The sequence below is a fragment of the Talpa europaea genome, assembly GCF_964194135.1.
Source record: "Talpa europaea genome assembly, chromosome: 1".
NCBI classification, from domain to species: Eukaryota; Metazoa; Chordata; class Mammalia; order Eulipotyphla; family Talpidae; genus Talpa; species Talpa europaea.
Genome location: NC_140073.1, coordinates 154829933 through 154847149, shown reverse-complemented (window position 1 = coordinate 154847149; position 17217 = coordinate 154829933).

Sequence of the window (17217 nt, the reverse complement as noted above, 5' to 3'; positions counted from 1 at the left end):
GGTGGATACCACCTGGCTCCACCTGCCACAAGCCCCATGCCTGGGTCTTTGAAGTCCTGAAATTCCTCAGAAGCGGCAGGCAGAGCGTCCCTGCCCCATCTTCTCAATCCTACAGGGATCACGACCTCATGGACCCTTACAAAGGCGAAGTTCGGAGCTCCCATTGCCACAATTCCCTTACCCACTTTGGTAGCTGCTCTGGCAGTTCCCAAATCTGTACTGAGCACCTTCACTGTGCCTAGAAACAGATGACCAGGTGGGCCCTGGGCCCCGCCCTCCAGGTCCAGGTCCTAATAACACGTGAGAGCCAATGATTCCGGGGAAAGAGAAGCACTTTGTAGCTTCTCCCAGAGGGTCGGCCCTTCTGGGGTTCTGGGTGGAACATTGCCTGGGGGCCACTATGTTGAAAGCATGCCGTCTCTCCAGAGAGCAGGCAGCTGCCAACTGCCCGGCAAACCCATTTCTAGTAGGCCAAACAATTCAGTTCAGGCCTAGTGGTTCTCTGGGACTCATATCCCACGCTGACAAGAGCACGCTCAACTCCCAAGGCAGGGCAGGACCCATGAGCATCCTTCTGGAAGTTTCAGGCCAGCAATATCTTGAGGGCAGAGTTACGAGTTAAGAGCTGGCTGATCTGAACCTTCTTCACACATCCCCATCCAAGTGTCCCCTGGACACCCCAAGACAGAGTGGGGCTCCACTTCAGGGAGTGGAGGGGCCATGGACTGGATTTAAAGTCACATCATCTAAGGGACCCCCAGACATGGCCACATGTCCCCCTAACTACTGGGGACAGAAAAACGCTTGTCAGCAAGGAACAGGTAGGACCATTCCGAGAGACACGGTACCTCAGCAGGTGCGCAGGTGGGATCCAGAGCTGCGTGGGAAGTCAGGGTGTGTGAGCAGAGTTTGTGGGGACCCAGCTTCTAGTACAGTGCAGCTCCAGCGCTCCTGGGCCTCACCCCGCGTCTTGGGGCCTCCGTGTTGGGCGCGTGCCTAAATACTCTCCAGGAGGCCCACACTTGACTGCCCACTCATCTGCTGGCACGCTCCAGGGCGATGTCAGTGCTCAGCCCAGCCCTGGCCCAGTTATGACCCGGCTCCTCATTAGCCGGGAAGAGATCTGTCCAGTTCTCCACTCGTCATGCTGAATCAGAGTGAGGCACAGGCCGTCTGAGGCAAGTTCGCCTCTTAAAAATGGATGCAGGGAGCAAATCGTGGGCGGGGCAGAAAGCAGGCTCCTGAGGCCTGGGAGAGCCTGGAAGGGTAGGGCGGAGGCAGAGCAAGGCCTCACTGACTCCTGGGCTTGCTGGGGCCAGCCACCTTCTTGACCTCTTGGGACCTCCGTTTCCTCTTCTGAACACTGAGAGCAAAAATCACAATGGACTCCAAGCCACATGAGTCCAGAGGCCGGATACCCTGTCTGCTGCTACCAGAAGGATGGAGAGAAGTTTCTGGTGCTGCATGCACACTCATCCAGCGAGGAGACAGAGAATGCGGCCTTCCCGGGCAGGTTGACAGGGTGGGAGGATTGCACAAGAAGCCCCACTGAAACCGCCCCGCCCGGCCTCCCGCACACTCAGGGACTCAGACGCTCTACGGTTTCCTTCCGCGCCTCCCGCCCCCCGAAACCCTGCCGAGGCTCCCTGCGCGGGAGCTCAGCCCCAGAGCTAGTCACTCGCTGGCACAGTCACAGAATAGAATCTACCTCATCCCAGGGTGCCGCCTGCCAGTGTGGGTGGGGCTGCTGAGGGCAGAAAAATCCAAAGCGTCCAGTTTGGCTCAAAGCACACTCTTGTCTTGGTCTTGAACCAGGGGGTGAAGGAGACCCCCCTCTTTGTTGTTCTTCTTCCCTTTACTGGACAAAGTCCTTTCGCAGTATCTTCAGCTCTAGATGGTTCGTGGCTCAGGGCTCAGTGCAGACGCCCTTGGTACCTCGCTCCTGGGAGGTCGCAGCAAAGGCTGATTGTGTCCCTGACGGCTTAGTTCTTCCTGGCGCTCTCCCGGGTCAGAGGGTCCCCTGCATGGCTGGTTCTGTGTCCCCTTGTTCCTGTGTTGGTCTCCCCTTCTCAGCAGGTCTCAGAAATTTCACAATCTGACCTTGGAAATTATCTTTCAAAGCGCCACACAAAGGCCCATCAACCCAGACCCCTGACTCAGAGCCTATTGGGGGGTTCCAGAATCACCTTGCGGTGGAGCCTTTGCATTCTTGTTGTTCGCTGGCCAATTCATTGGCCCACAGCAGAGGATTAGAAAGTGGGTGACTGCAGGGCTAGTGGCACAGTAGCATCACGACACAGCCGTGAGATGGATACAAGGCAGCCCGCTTAACTCCTGCCTGAGAAAAAGTTGGGACAGTGGGAAGTATAAGAAGGAGGGTGAGACGTGCTATATAAAGTCCGATCCCACTTTTGTTAATTTTTATATTCCATACTTAAAAATAGGCAAGAGTGTTATCAAAGTATCTACCCAAACTTAGCACTGGAGCCCGGAACAAAGCAGATATTTAGTGAATATCTACTGAATGGAGACTGAATCAATAAATGTTAGTAGCTACATGTTAGTAGTTAGTGGGATTACACACGATGTTTATTTACTTTCCAGCACACTTCCCGGTACTTTTGGATATTAGTCATTTTAAAAGACATTATTTTTCAACAGTGGTAAGTAATATAATGCGGACTTTAAAGATGGCTTAGGGGTGCCCCTTGGCTCTGCCCTGGCTGGATCACCATGAGGGAAAATGTGCTTTCAAAGGACCCTAATGAGGTTGTGAAAATTTAACTTACATTTGACTCCAAGGGATCTATTAATTATGGGTCCAAAAATATTCATTGAGTGCTGTGCTGACTTGGGGAGGAAATGGAGAGAAATATTATGGCTGCGTCCCAGAGTTGCCCATGCCTGTTATTTATATGGGAAAGCAAAAACAGAGGTTCTTTACATGGGAAAGTAATTTAAAAAAAGAGGCTGAAGAAGCCAGAAGCCAAGTGGTATGGGGTGGACTGTGATAGTCGCGGTGACTCCGTGCTGGGAGAAGTGGTGAGAATAAGTGCAACCTAGAAGACTTCCCGGAAGAAGGGCTGAGATGGACCCCCGTGGAGGGGGAGATACACCTCACTTGGATGTAATGTCTTCTCTCTGATCATTTTTATGATGTTTCTTTATCTTTGATGTTCTGCAGTTCCATGTTGGGTGTCTAGGTGTGGATTCATGTTTATTTCTCTTGCCCAGGACTCAGCTTTTTTTTTTTTTTTTTCTTTTCAAACTCAGCACACGTCTTTTTTCAATTCCGAAAATTTCAGTCGTTATTTCTTTGAATGCCTCTCTCCTCCACTCACCATCCCCTCCTCAGAACAGCCTGTTAATTGTATATTGGATTTCCCTGATTTCTTCTCCAGATGTCATTTGACTTATTTTTCTTCTTTCCATCTCTCTGCTGCCTGGATCTTCATTCCGGGTAAATCCAAATCACATTGCAAATCACTACAAATATTTTTGGGCCCTGAAACATTTCTTTTATGCAGTAATTTTTATTTCTACAATTTTTATTTTTGTTTATTTATTTTTTAAAAGATTTATTTATTTTTATTTAAGAACTGGGGTGCAGGCCAGATGTGTGGGAGGGTGAGAGGATTCACCAGAGACAGAGTGGGGAACAAAAAGGCAGACTGATGAAATACACTGCTGAGGGGAGCAGCGGGAGAGACAGGAGAGGTCTGCTGGGCCATGTAGGATTCTCGCCCACCGGCTGGGAACAAACAGGCACTTCAGAGGCTGCAGACAGCTTCACAGAGTGGCGCTCAACCGCCTGCACCACCAGGGGAGGCCCTATTTTTATTTATTTTTTTAAGATTTATTTATTTTTATACAAGAACCGAGGTACAGGCCAAATGCGCAGGAAGGTGAGAAGATTCACCAGAGACAGAGCAGGGAGCAGAACAGGTAGGCTGACAAAATACACTGCTGAGGGGAGCAGCAGGCAAGACAGGAGAGGTCTGCTTTGCCATGTGGAATTCTCGCCTGCTGGCCGGCCGGAATCAAACCCACGCTGCAGAGGCTGCGGACAGCTTCACAGTGCAGCGCCCAACCACCTGCGCCACCAGGGAGGCCCTCTACAATTTTTATTTCTACAATTTCTACTTTGTTCTATTAACCTATTTTAAAAACTAATTTTGTCAACGAACACAAATAAGAAATGAGCTATCAAGTCATGAAAAGACATGGAAGAAACTTAAATGCTTGTTCCTAAGTGAAAAAAGTCAATCTGTAAAGGTCACATACTTAGGATTCTAAATATGACATATCAGAAAAGGCAGGACTATGGAGACAGTAAAAAAGACCAATGGGTACCTGGGTTATGAGGGTGATTAACAGGAGAAGCACAGATGATTTTTAGGGCAACAAAAATACTCTGTGACATACCAGAATGATAGATCTAGGTCATTATACATTTCTCCAAACCAATTTGAATTAACGTGCCATTCTGGAGGAGGTTATTGATAGTGGGAGAGGATGTTAATGGGACTGTGGGGGCAGAGGGTATATGGGAAATCTCTGTACCTTCCCCCCAATTTTGCTATGAACCTAAAATGCTCTAAAATGTCTTAATTTTAAAAATTTCTTGTTTTTGTTTTATAGATTTTACTCCTTCCTCTTTACCTTAAACCTACTTCATTTTACAATGCTTCCTTTTTATATAATTCCCTTGTCTCTATTTCCTCATGTGTCAATTCTTTCATTTTTTGAGTGGGATGCTTTTCTTCATTTTCGTCTTCCTCAAATGCTTTCTAATTCCTGTGTCTGAGATCATTTTCAGTGGTAGTTACCTTTTTGGAATGGTGATGGGGGTGTCCCCAGATGTGGGTACCTCCCCACAGTTATTTCCAAATCTTAAGAGCTCACGATTTCTCAACTTTCTTTCTCAGTTTCTATCTTAGAGTTACTGAGCTTTTTGAGTGGTAAGAGTTTTGTCCTCATGTGCAAACCCGGCTTGTTCTCCATTTTCCTGAAAGTGATTCTGTTTCTACCCATGACCTGCAACAGTTTTTCCCTTTTGAGCCATAAGCGTGCTCCAAACTTCTTGCTGTCTTCAAGTCCAAAAGTTTTGATTCTTGTTCTTCCCACGACTATTAACGTAAAACAAACACATCTCAGGGCATGTATATAAGAGCCCTAATGAGCTAGTTCCCCAGGGTAGAAATAGAATGATCTAGGAATCACTTATTCATTTATGGTACCTGGAGGTTTCACTTTCTTGCTTTTGCAAGAAATTATATGTTTACATTACATATATATGATACACGCATAGCCTAACATTTCTGTGTGTTCAGGAAAATGCATGTGACCTTGGGCAAGTTATTAAACCTCTGTATATTTGTCTTCCTTATCATGAGCTACAGCTGTGATTAAACAAGTTAATTAATACAAACATAATTCATTAGAACAGAGTTTGGCCCAGAGGTAGATGTGATAATTATCGTGCCTTTGCTCAGAATTTTTTTCTTGACCAGACCTGTTTCGTCCCCTTTATAGCTTTCAAATGTGTTGTTTAAACAACCTTGCCTTTTTAAAACTTCAAACATTTAAATTCCTCTTCTTTCCCAAAATCAAACTCAACCCAAGAACTTAATAGATCATCTTAAGAGAAATTCTCTTAAAATGAACTAATTAGTGCCTCCCTGGTGGTGCAGCGGTTCAACGCTGGGTTGCGAAGCTACCTGCAGCCTCTGCAGCGCCGGTTCAATCCCCGGCCACCGGCGAGGGTCCCACATGGCGCGCAGACCTCTCCTGCCACCCACTGCTCCCCTCAGCAGTGTGCTTCGTCAGTCTGGCTGTTCTGCTCTCTGCTCTGGTTCTGGTGAGTTCTCTCACCCTCCCTCACTTCTGACTGTACCTAGTGCTTGTATAAATAAATAAATAATTTTAAAAAATATTTTAAAAAATGAACGAATTACCCTTGAATATTCAATTCTTAATAACAGTTATAATAATCACTTTAAAACAATTGGTTTATGATTATTAAGCCCATTAATGACCTATCAAAAATTATCACCCAGACTATATCACAAAGCTACTGGCCTTGAAAGGGATTTTTTCAGTGTCTTAAATCATTTGGGCTGTTTTAACAAAATACTATCAACCAGAGGGCCTATAAATGGCAGAAATCTATTTCTCATGGCTCTGGAGGGCATAAAGTCCAAGATCACGGTGCGGCGATTTGTGTCTGCTGAAGACCCTCTTCCTGGCTCATGGATGTCTGTCTTTTCCGTGTCCTCAAGCAGTGAGGGGGGAAGGGAGCCCTCTGGAGTCTCCTAAGGACATTAACACCACTCACAAGAGCTCTGCCTTTATGACCTAATCACATCCCACTCTCTCCCTTCCAAATACCATCACATTGGGGGTTGGCTTTCAGTGTGTGAAGGGCACAAACATCCAGTCCTTGGCACTCAGTATCACCCCAGAATATCCCTACAGCAGAGCAGTAAGCAATGATTAAAAAGAGTGACGGACCATGAGCTGCACTGCACTGGAAAACTACAAGACGATAGATACACAACAGTTCGCGTGAGCCGGTTTGGGGGTTGGGGGGTGGAGAATGTATAGAAAGAATATTTTCTAGAAGTTCACCTATGAGTAATAAATATAAAATTTTTTAAAGAAGAAAAGTGACACGTCCAGGACTGTTTAGCAGATGCACAGAGCATGCTGAGTGTGTGGGGTGGGAAGGACTGGAAGCAATTGGAAGAGACCGCGCCAGGACATGCATTTAAAGGATATTCTGGGTGGAAGGTGATAGGGTCCAGTCCGAACAGTGAGATGGAGGGCTAGAGAAAAAGAGAATTTATACTCTTGATAAGCTCCCTGTTGTACCCTCAGGGTCTAGCGGTGTATCTGAGACAGCGGCAGGAGAGTGAGTGGGAGGAAAAGGAGTGTGGCATCTGAGGACTGGTTGGAGGAAAGAGAGCTGAGGCTCCTGGGGAACAGAATATTCATCAGACATCCCTCCCACCCTGTAACTTCACATATGTGAAAGCTCTACCAGGCTTCCTCCAGTGCAGTGATGGGGAACAGGGAATCATTCCATTGATTCTGATGTCTTCTGAGCTTTATATGGGGTCTGGCTTATAGTATTGTTATAGGACAGGGAGAGGGGCAGCCCAAACCCCGCAAACCTGCCTATTCTAAATGGGTTCTGCCATCCGCCGCATCAACACAAAACATATGACACTTTAATAGGAAGGATCTTTAATAAAACTAGGAAACAATACAGGTAAGGCAAAGAGTCTAGTTTCTAAATGAAGCACCCAAAGTGACCCGTCCCCTCGTGGGTAAAAGTCCATCCATATGAGATTGGCCCAGAACAAGGCCCCAAAGCCTGCCACAAGTCTAAAGCATCTTCCAGTGGGGACCCACAGAAAAGGGTCACAAACAACCGGACAAGCCCGGAAGGAAAAGAGCAAAATCAACATCAAGATAAAAGCTGCCATGGTCACCTCCCCACGGGTCTCACCCACATCTGTGTCACCCAGTCCACGACCAAAAGACAAGCGCAGTTTCTTCACGTGTCTCTAGGCTCCATGCGCCTCCTCCAGGTCTCCTTCTGGCTCCATCCTGCTTCCTTCCTCCGTCTCTTCTGCGGCTTCTCCTCTTCCTGCTCAGCTCCACCCTCCCTTGGGTGGGGCAGGGAACCTCCCCCTTTCCTGGGGACCACCCTGTTACAGTATCTTCCTCAAATAGTTGTTAAATAAAGAGATGGATGGATGGATGGATGGATGGATGGATGGATGGATGGATGGATGGATGGATGGTGGGTGGAAGTGTTACGGAGCAACCCCGATATAAAACGGGGTGCCTGGCTGTGGGTCCTCACCCGCGCGCTCACAAGGGACTTATGAATACTCCACTACAGGCACACACAGAAGCTTAATAAAAGGTTTATTTACAAGGGAAAGGGAAATGAGGAAATGTACAACTCAGGGAGAAAATAGGGAAATAAAGTCTTTAATGCGTCCTACCCGATCCACCGACCTGGAAACCCCAAAGGCACTCTCCGAGCTGGCCAGGCGCTGCGAGCTGGCAGGGAGCCAAAATGGGAATCCCCGAAAGCGCACGTGTCTGGCTTTATACCTACCTGGCTGCTTAACCCCAACCTCAGGTCCCAGCCACCTTCCCTTTGGTGGTGATGGGATTTGGAGTTCCCAGTGTCTTTGGCTTTCTCCTTGGGGTGGGGGTGGCGTCCACAAAGCCTGCATGGAATTAGCTTTAGGACATCCTTTTCCCCCTAACAGAAGGATGTATGGATGGGTGGTGGGTGGGTTGGATGGCTATCACTTTCATCTGACTTTCTGAAGCAAAACCAAAACTAGTGTTTTCTGGCACCCAGATGGTTATGGTGACCCCTCCAGAGGAGCCTCAGCACTCCCTACCCCCTAATATTCCTGCCTTGGCGAGGTCCTCTGAGTGCCGGCTGCACCTGACAACTGCCTCCTACTGCATTAACTACAGCAAAAGTGATGGCGCGTGACCTCCATGAGTAGATGGAAAGACGACTCCTCCAGCCTCCTGGGCTGTCTCCCTTGCACGCTTTGATAACAAGCTGCTGCAGTAGAAAGTTCTGGTGGTGGCCTCAGCAGTGAGAAGTGAGGCCCTCAATGCACAGCCCGCAGGGAACCAAGTGCTTCCGGCCACCTCGTGAGCGTGGAAGCCACACCTTCCCCTGTGGAGCAATCACAGCTGCCCACCTCGACTGCTGCCCTGACCCGAGCAGAGAGTCCAGCCCTGCCCAGATTCCTGACTCTGCTCAGACACTTAAGAGAACAGATGTGTCTTGTTTGAAGCCTCCGCCTTTGGATGAATGTGTTGTCAGCAAGAGAGCTAATACAATGGGTGACTTGAGTTTTATACAAAAATAAACATTCTGGTAATTGCATTTGGCAAGCGGCCGTGGCAGTTAACCGCACAGGTTTTAGAACTGGTGGCCTAGAACCCAACTTCCGAGCCTTGTGCCTGTGGGCAAGAGGATCAGTGTCTGGAAACTCTGTTTCTGCATCTTCAATGCGCCTAATCCTCTGCCCTTAAAGAGAACAAAAAAAGGTTACACAAAGCGAGAGTGTCCGGAGCTTAGCCTGGGGCCTGCCCCGCAGGGCAGCAAGCAGCAAAAGACGAGAGCCGCAACATCTCCATAACAATAGCCCCAGACAGAGCAGCCAGCGCACCTGGGAATGGAGCCCGATTCTTCCGGCGGGGGTGGGGTGGGCAGGCAGAGGAGGGGGCATGGGTGTGCAGAGGGACGCTGCAGTCACCTTGCACCAGGGCCGTGCCAACGCTTCCAGCCCTCCCTGTGGGTAGTTCCTTCCCTCCTGCGGGGCTTCTGGGGCAGGTGTGTGGCCACCACCCTGGCGGGGCCCTCGGGGCCCAAGAAGGTAAACACCTAACCAGGAAGTGATTGTCCCAGGCACCGGGCCAGCGCTGGGCTGGGGCAGGTCTGAAGGTCAGGAATGCTTCCCAGGGAGCCTTTTCCAACAATCAAAAGCCCCGGGAGGTGGGCGCCTGGGACGGCTGGCGCGGGAGAGCACACCGCAGGGACAGCCGACCCTTGAGGCCCGGACGGGCAGGGGGCAGCAGAGGAAGAGCCTTCCAGGGGCCCGAGGCCCACAAACTCCTCACTGGCAGGTGAGCAAATGCTCTGGCATTTAATGACATGAGCTGATGCAAGACACGGAGGAAGCTGGGCTCCCCAGGCAGGGGGGCGGAGGGAGGGGAGACCACCCCTCCTTCATGGAGCAAGAGTCTGAGAGAGAACACGGGCCCCGATTTCACTCCCAGAGGGTGCCTCCTCCTGGCCCCCCACTTTCCCTGCCGGACTCAGTCTTGCCGCCTGTGGACTGGGGTTGTGCGTGCTTCCTTCCCGCTCCGTGGCGCGAGGGTGATGGGCCAGTGGGGCCATGACAAGACCGGCTGCGTGTCTGCAGGCCCGGGCCACATGCGTGTGTTCGAAATTTACTAAGAATTTCAAGAATGGGGATTTTAAATCATCAAGGACAGCTCGACCAGGCGAGGGGTCCTCCCGAGATGGGGGGCGCTGTGTGAGTTTGTGGGTGCAGGCCACAGCTAGCTCCAGCCCCAGTAAAACGAGGTGCGTGTAAGCTGCCAGGCACTGAGCTGGACAACTGCCCGCCATGCAACCCAGGGCCACCAGCACCCTGGGGAGTGGAGTCATCCCGAGGGTCCCTTCTCCACTGGACGAGAGGCCCACCCTCTTCAGAACCTTCCAGACCTGCGCGCCTGGCTGGCATCGAGCCAAAGCACTGTGTGACTCAGATTCTGGGGACGCTGCCTTCTTGACAGTGGTGTTGGAAGGTTCTGCTTTTGCTCTTGACCTAAAATGTGGGGTGTTCCCCAGTCACCGGCTAAATCACCCAGGCTTGTAAGTCCCCTGCGTCTGTGTTTGTGGATGAGCCACACTTTTTTTTTTTTTGCCTTTTGGGGAAAAGGTCATGTTTGTGCGGAAAGACAGAGTGGGACCTCCCAGGCCCGTATCACGTTGTTGTTTCCTCCCTGTGCTTCTCCATCTTTCTGCTCAAATCTTTTCTTCTGGCCACATGCCCAGCTGCCGTGGCCCTGCTTTGCCTGGGACAGCAGAGAATCTGTGGGTGTCTGGAATTTTCTGGTCCATGAGAGCAGACCACAGACCCCATCTCACTTGACCTCACTCTCAACCCCCAGCCCCTCCTGGCATCCAAACTGTCATGGGAACCCCTCCCTTGGGATGACACCCCCAGGGAGTTAAGGAGTAATTCCAAAGATGGTGACCAGCCACAGCTTTCTGCCCTGATGGCCACAGAACCTGCGGGAGGCCCCTGAGGCTCACACTAGTGGACACACTGAGACGGCCCCTCCAAACCCCCACTGCTGGCTCCACCTCGGACCCCACAGCCACGGTCTCAGCAGCCAGCGAGCCCACCCCCAGAATCAGACACCCCATCTCGCAGGCTGGGTCCTTTCCCCAGCTCTGTGAGCCCAGCAGGCCAGGTGCTCTGAGGCCCTCTAGGAGCCCCTAGAAAGGCAAACATTCCTTCATCCATTCATAGCATCTTTCCTGGGGCCATGAGGGGTGAGGCTTTGAAGGGAGGCTGGGGGCACAGCTGCGAGCCTGGTGGCTGGGCTGGCCCTGGAGCAGCGCCAGAACCCTGAGGTATGGTGAAGCAGGAACACCCTGCTCACCCCGAGGATGGTTCTGGGTCGTGGGGCTGAGGCATTTTGGCAGCTGAGCAGGGGGGTAGCCTCCGAGTCTGTGGGGGGTCGCTGCAGAGCCCCCCATGAAGTCTTGAGGGGGCTGCTGGACTGAGCAGCCTGGACCTTGGAGATATTTTCTTTCTCATTCCCCTTGGCTTCTCCCCCATTCCTAGAGCAGCCGGACCCACCTCTGGCCTGGAGAGAAGGGCCCCGGGGGCTGGGGCTGGGAGCTGCCCACCCTCCCTGACTGACAGAGCTCCTTGTGGCCCGTCCCCAGGTGCACACACTGCGTCTGGGGAAAGGAGTGACCGCTAAAGCAGATGTTTGCTGGACGCATCCCTCCGTGGGTTTCTTTGGGAGGACAGCTGAGGCAAGGGCTGGTTAAGGATCTGGGCGTCTGGGAACCCACCTCAGGTCTCCTCTCAATCTTTTTACCTCAATTCTCCCTCCCTGTAGGACAGGGGGAGACACATTTTCATGAGTATCCCCTGGGGTATCCACCAGGGGCTGCATGGAAGCGGTGGCTTTTGAGCTGGACGTCACTAGCGCTCTTATATCACTTAATGATTTTCTTAAGAGGAGAAATGCTGGTGGGCATGGTTTTATGCACAGGCAGCTCAGAGGTGTTGAGGGCTCGGGTGCAGGACTCCAGAACACGGCAAGGGTGGCAACTGAGGGGTCACCTGTTTGGGCTTTCCAGCGCCACAAGCATCAGGCTCACACTAGCCTGCAGTCTGTTAAGTGCACATGGTGATGTCTTTACAAAAGCATGTACCTGAATTAAAAATATTTTATGGTTAAAAAACACTAACTATCACCTGGACCTTCTCTGTGGATGGAGGGTCTCACCTCCCGGGAAGCTGCTGGCGGATCAGGATGGCCGTTGCTGGATGTCGGGGTGGCTGTGATTTCTTAAAATAAGACAAATGGAATTTGCCACATTGATTGGTTCATTTTTTCTGAAAAGATTTTTCTGCAGCTTGCAGTGCTATCTGATAGCGCTAGAACTTTGTTCGATCCTCTCAAATCCCTCTGCTGTTTTATCAACTAAGTTCATGTTGTATTCTAAAAGCTTTATTGTCATTTCCACAATGTCCCCAGTACTGTCCCCAAGAGTAGATTCCTTCTCAGGAGACCACTTTCTTTGCTCATTTGTGAGAAACATCTCCTCCCTGTTGACATTTTGTCATGAGATTGCAGCATCCAGTCCCATCTTCAGGCCCGCTTCTCGTGATTTTGCTGTGTCCACATCTGAGTGACTTCTTTGCCCAAGTCCCGAACCCCTCAAAGTCATCCAGGAGGGCTGCAATCAGTTTCTTCCAAGCGCCTGTTCGTGGTGAATTTTGACTTCCTCCCATCAATCGTGGACTTTCCTAATGGCATGTGCGATGGTGGGCTCTTCCGGAAGGTTTTCAATTGAGTTGGCCCAGCTCCATCAGAGGAATGCTAGCTATGATAACCATAAACAAGATGTTTGCCTTAAATAGTAAGACTTGAGTGGCTGATCTGCCCTCCTGTGACTACACAGGTGCCGCTCTTTTTCTTTCTCCCCTTATAAACCTATCCTTTAAATAATAATAATACTACTTGGAATTCAGAATGACTCCTTGACCCCTGAGCTGCATGAATGCTGTGTTAGCAGCACAGAAACAGCATCTCCTTGGCCACCTCCATCACAGCTCTTGGGGGATCAAGTGCATTGTCAATGGACAGTAATATTTTGTAAGAGATCTTCTCTTCCGAACACTAGGTTTCAACGGGGGTGGGGGGGGTAAAATATTCAGTAAAGCACACTGTAAACAGATGTGCTGTCATTCAGGTTTTTTGTACCATTTAGCAAGCACAGGCAGGATAAATGTAGCTTCATCCCTAAGGATTCCAGGCTTTGGGGAAAGATAAGTGAACGTTGGCTTCAACTTCAAGTCTCCAGTATCCCCTAACAGGAGAGAGTCAGCCTGTCCTTTGAGGTTTTGAAACCAGACATTGACTTTTCCTCTCTAGCTATGAAAGTCCTGGACCACATCTGCTTCCAATATAAGGTTGTTTTGTCAACAGTGAAAATCTGTTGTTTGGTGCAGCCACTTTCATCAGTGATCTTAGTGGGTCTTCTGGAAAACTTGCTGCAGCTTGTCCATCAGCACCTCCTGCTTCACCTTGTACTTTGATGTTATAGAGACAGAATCTTTCCTTAAACCTTGTGAACCAACCTCTGTTCACTTCAGGCTTTTCTCCTAAAGCTTCCTCGCCTCTCTCAGGGTTCATAGCATTAAAGAGACCGGGTCTTCCTCTGGAGAAGGCTTTGGCAGAATGGAAGGTCGTGACTGGCTGTATCTTTTATGGAGATCACGAACACTTTCTCCACAGCAGCAGCAACGCCATTTCACATTCTTATCATCATCTGTGTGTTCATAGCACTTTTTATTTCCTTCAGGAGCTTTCCTTTAGCCTTTACTTCTTAGCTCACTGGCACAAGAGGCCTGGCTTTCCATGTTTCTCAGCTTTCAACACAACTTCCTCATGAAGCTTCATCATTACTAACTGTTAACCTTAGTGAGAGACTTGCAGCTTGAACTTGAACACTGAGAGGCACAGCAGGGTGAACAGGCTTAATTTCAATATTGTTGTGTCTCAGGAGACAGGGAGGCCTGAGGAGGAGAGAGTGAGCGGCTGGCGGGTTGGTGGCACAGTCAGAACACACACCATTACCCACTGAGTTTCCCGTCTTGCATGGAATGGTGCAGGTGCCCCCAAACAACCACAATGTGACATTGAAGAGCGTCAACACAGATGCCATAACAAATATCATAATGGTGGAAAAATCTGAAAACTGCAGAATGATCAAAATGTGCCCCCAAAGTGAGCTCATGCCAGTGGAAAAAGGGCAAAGAGACTTGCCCCGCGCACGGTTGATACAGAACTTCGTTTTATGAAAAACACAGTATCTGTGAAGCATAATAGAGTGAGGTTCGCCTGTGATACAAAGCGAGGTTCACCTGTGCTGTACAGCGAGTTGCCTGAGATATAAAACAAGGCTCTCAAACTTGAAAAGAACTGGTCATTTTTCACTCTAATGGATGGTTGCACGTTCTTTAAGTAGCACCTTTCTGGGGACGGTCGACAGGTTTAACAAGGCAGAACAGGAGCCCCACCCAGCCTGGGGAAGCAGAGGCGTGCACCCCAAAGAGCATGGGGCCTGTGCAAAGGATGCTGGTGGGGCTGATGTGCTGGAGCTGAGAGAAGGTGGGGGAAATGGCCCCCCAACTCTTCATGCCCATGCCCCAAAACCTCCAGGGACCACAGAGGGGTCGTCTATAGGCCAACATGTCTCATGAGGACCCACCCTTACTTGTGTACCCCAGCACTTTTGCTTTGCACTGACTGTGCAAAGCTGGGAGCCCTGACCATCAATTATCAAGGTCTTTGATGAGTTTTAAACTGGGGCACTGATTTATTATTATTTAATGAGTAAGCTCCCTACAAGAGAGGAGCCTTTCAAAACACAGACTCTCCAGAGGACACGCAGCTTGGAGAAGCCTGGGGCCTGCTGGGGCAAGGAAGGCAGGAAGCTGGGCCTCAGGGCCTTGCCCCCGGGACTGTCTGGAGGTGGCAAACGTTGGTCCCTGGCCCCAAGTGGCTGTCTTAGGGGCATCCCTTAGTCCCGTGCACAAGCAAGTACAACCTACTTGCATCAGTGTGTCTGGGCACGTGACAGTGAACTCCTGGCATACCGAATCCTCCCAGAACTTTCATTTAGCCAGGCAAGAAGTAGTGGCTGCACCCTTGCCCTGGGCCAGGAGTGATAAGATGCAGTGGGAGGTGCAAACCCCTCTCTTCCCAGGCTTCCCACCTTCATATGAGGGCCCTCAGCTGCCTGTATACACCCCCTTTCCTGTTTTCCAAGTAAGTAGATGATAAAACCAGTTTGATGCTCATAGCTGATCCCCTTGGCATTTCAGAGCCCAGATTCCCAATAAATGCCACTCATGGGATGAAAATTTCCAAGTATTCCTATTTCTCAAAACGTGGCCCCAAAGGCTTTCTTTCTCATGATGCTCTTAGAGGTGAATCCACTCATAAGAGAGAGAGGACATCTAGAAAAACCTGTCTTGCTAGCCTCTGAGTAATAAAAACATTCCTGGTGGATTCTCAAAAGCCAGAGGAAAGCCTTTTCTGCTCAGCTCCTTTTTCGGAAGTTAGCCTTGAACTTTAAAATGACTAGAAAGTTCTTGGTCTTTGGATTAAAATGCTGTCTGGCACTCAGACAACTTCTCCCAGTGCCTGAGATATCAAACCCATTGCCCGGAACTTTCTGCAGTTTTCCGGCCTCCTTGAAACCAGTTCAGAGGCCAGATGAAAGTCATTTGCCTTGGGGCAAATGGGTGCCCCTGGTCAGGGATAAGAACTGGGGGACTGTCCCTCAGGATGGGAGGAAGCCTTCCTGGTGCTCACAGCGCCTGCGGCTATGTTTGGAGACATGTGATGATCGCTGATTTCTGTATTTGCTGGAGAAATACCACAGAAATTGCCAAAGCCCAGTTGCAGGGCAGCTGTGTGGCTGCGGGCACAGGCCATGAGCCCAAGCGGACCCTCCTATAACAGGGCCGGCTCAGGCTGGGTCACTGCCTACTTTTACCCGTCTCTGAATTCTCTATAATCTTCCAAAAATGCTATTTGCTTTAAGTCAAACGATTCTAAATGAAAGGTGGTGATGAAAGGTTTAGAAATCATGTCTTAAACCTGCTTTGCCAGAGCTTGGCTTCGCCCACCCCCTGCTGGCTGTGTGACGCTGGCTGAGTCAGGCAACCTCTCTGAACCTCCACGTTCTCCACTGCAAAAACAGGACATGGAACGAGGCCAGGGACAGCCACACCTGAGTGTTCAAGGAGGTGATGAGCGTGAGGCCCTCAGCGCTCACAGCCGGCCGTTATTCCCCGCTAGGTCTTGAGAGAGAAACCGAATCCTTGCTCCAAGGCAAAGATGGACTTTCAGCAGCGGGAGGGAGTGATGTGCTCACGTAGCCAGCACGCTGAGACCAGGCCCGGACATGGAGACCCTTGAATGCAGAGTGAGCCGGCCCCTTTGAAGAGGTCTCCCCACCAGGCCCACTGCGTGGAGCTGGCACCTCCTTCTCCGTGGGGGCCGTTCAAGCCGATGTCAGCCAGACCCCCCCACACACACACTGTGCCCCCCCCAAGGTGCTGGCATTCAGGGCTGATGAGATTTCCCTCTGCTGGAAACTATTTCTTGATTAGTGAAGGCAATTTTTTTTTCTGGGAAAATCATGCAGCTCCAAGTTTTTCAAAGTAGCTGGTATGGGAAGAATCAGAGGAAATCAGAGGCAGGTTTACGCAGGTTGGGGTTCACAGGTTTACGCAGATGGGGTTCGCAGGTTTACGGCCCCACCTGTAAGGGGACACCTGAGCTTTCGACAGGCCTGTGACCAATGCCAGCCACGTGGCTCCTGGTCACATAGATGCGTCCACCCCCAGTTCTGGGAGGCTGAAGTCCAAACAGGGCCCACAGGGCCAAAGCCTCGGTGTCGCCTGGCTGTGCGCCTCCTGGAGGCTCAGGGGAGGCACCCCTTGCCTGGGGTTCAGACCTTTTGGAGAAAGGGGTGTGTCATGCCAAGCTCGGGATGCAGGCGAGCCTGGAACCCGGATAAAGTGTGTGGGGTGCATCTGCTTCCTGAGTGTGCAGGCCTGGAGGAGGGACAGAATGCAGGCACTGCTCCCCCACTCAGGACACATGTGAGGAGTGGTCCTCAAGGCCAAGGCCTCCCCTTTGTAGCCACAGGACACTCCGAGCCCCTCCAAGTAAGTGCTCAAGAGATGAGGGAGCAGGAAACCCGAAGGCGCAGGCCAGGCAGAGAAAGTTCTTGGTCTTTGGATTAAAATGCTGCCTGGGACTCAGACAACTTCTCCCAGTGCCTGAGACATCAAACCCATTGCCCGGAACTTTCTGCAGTTGTCCATCAGCCTC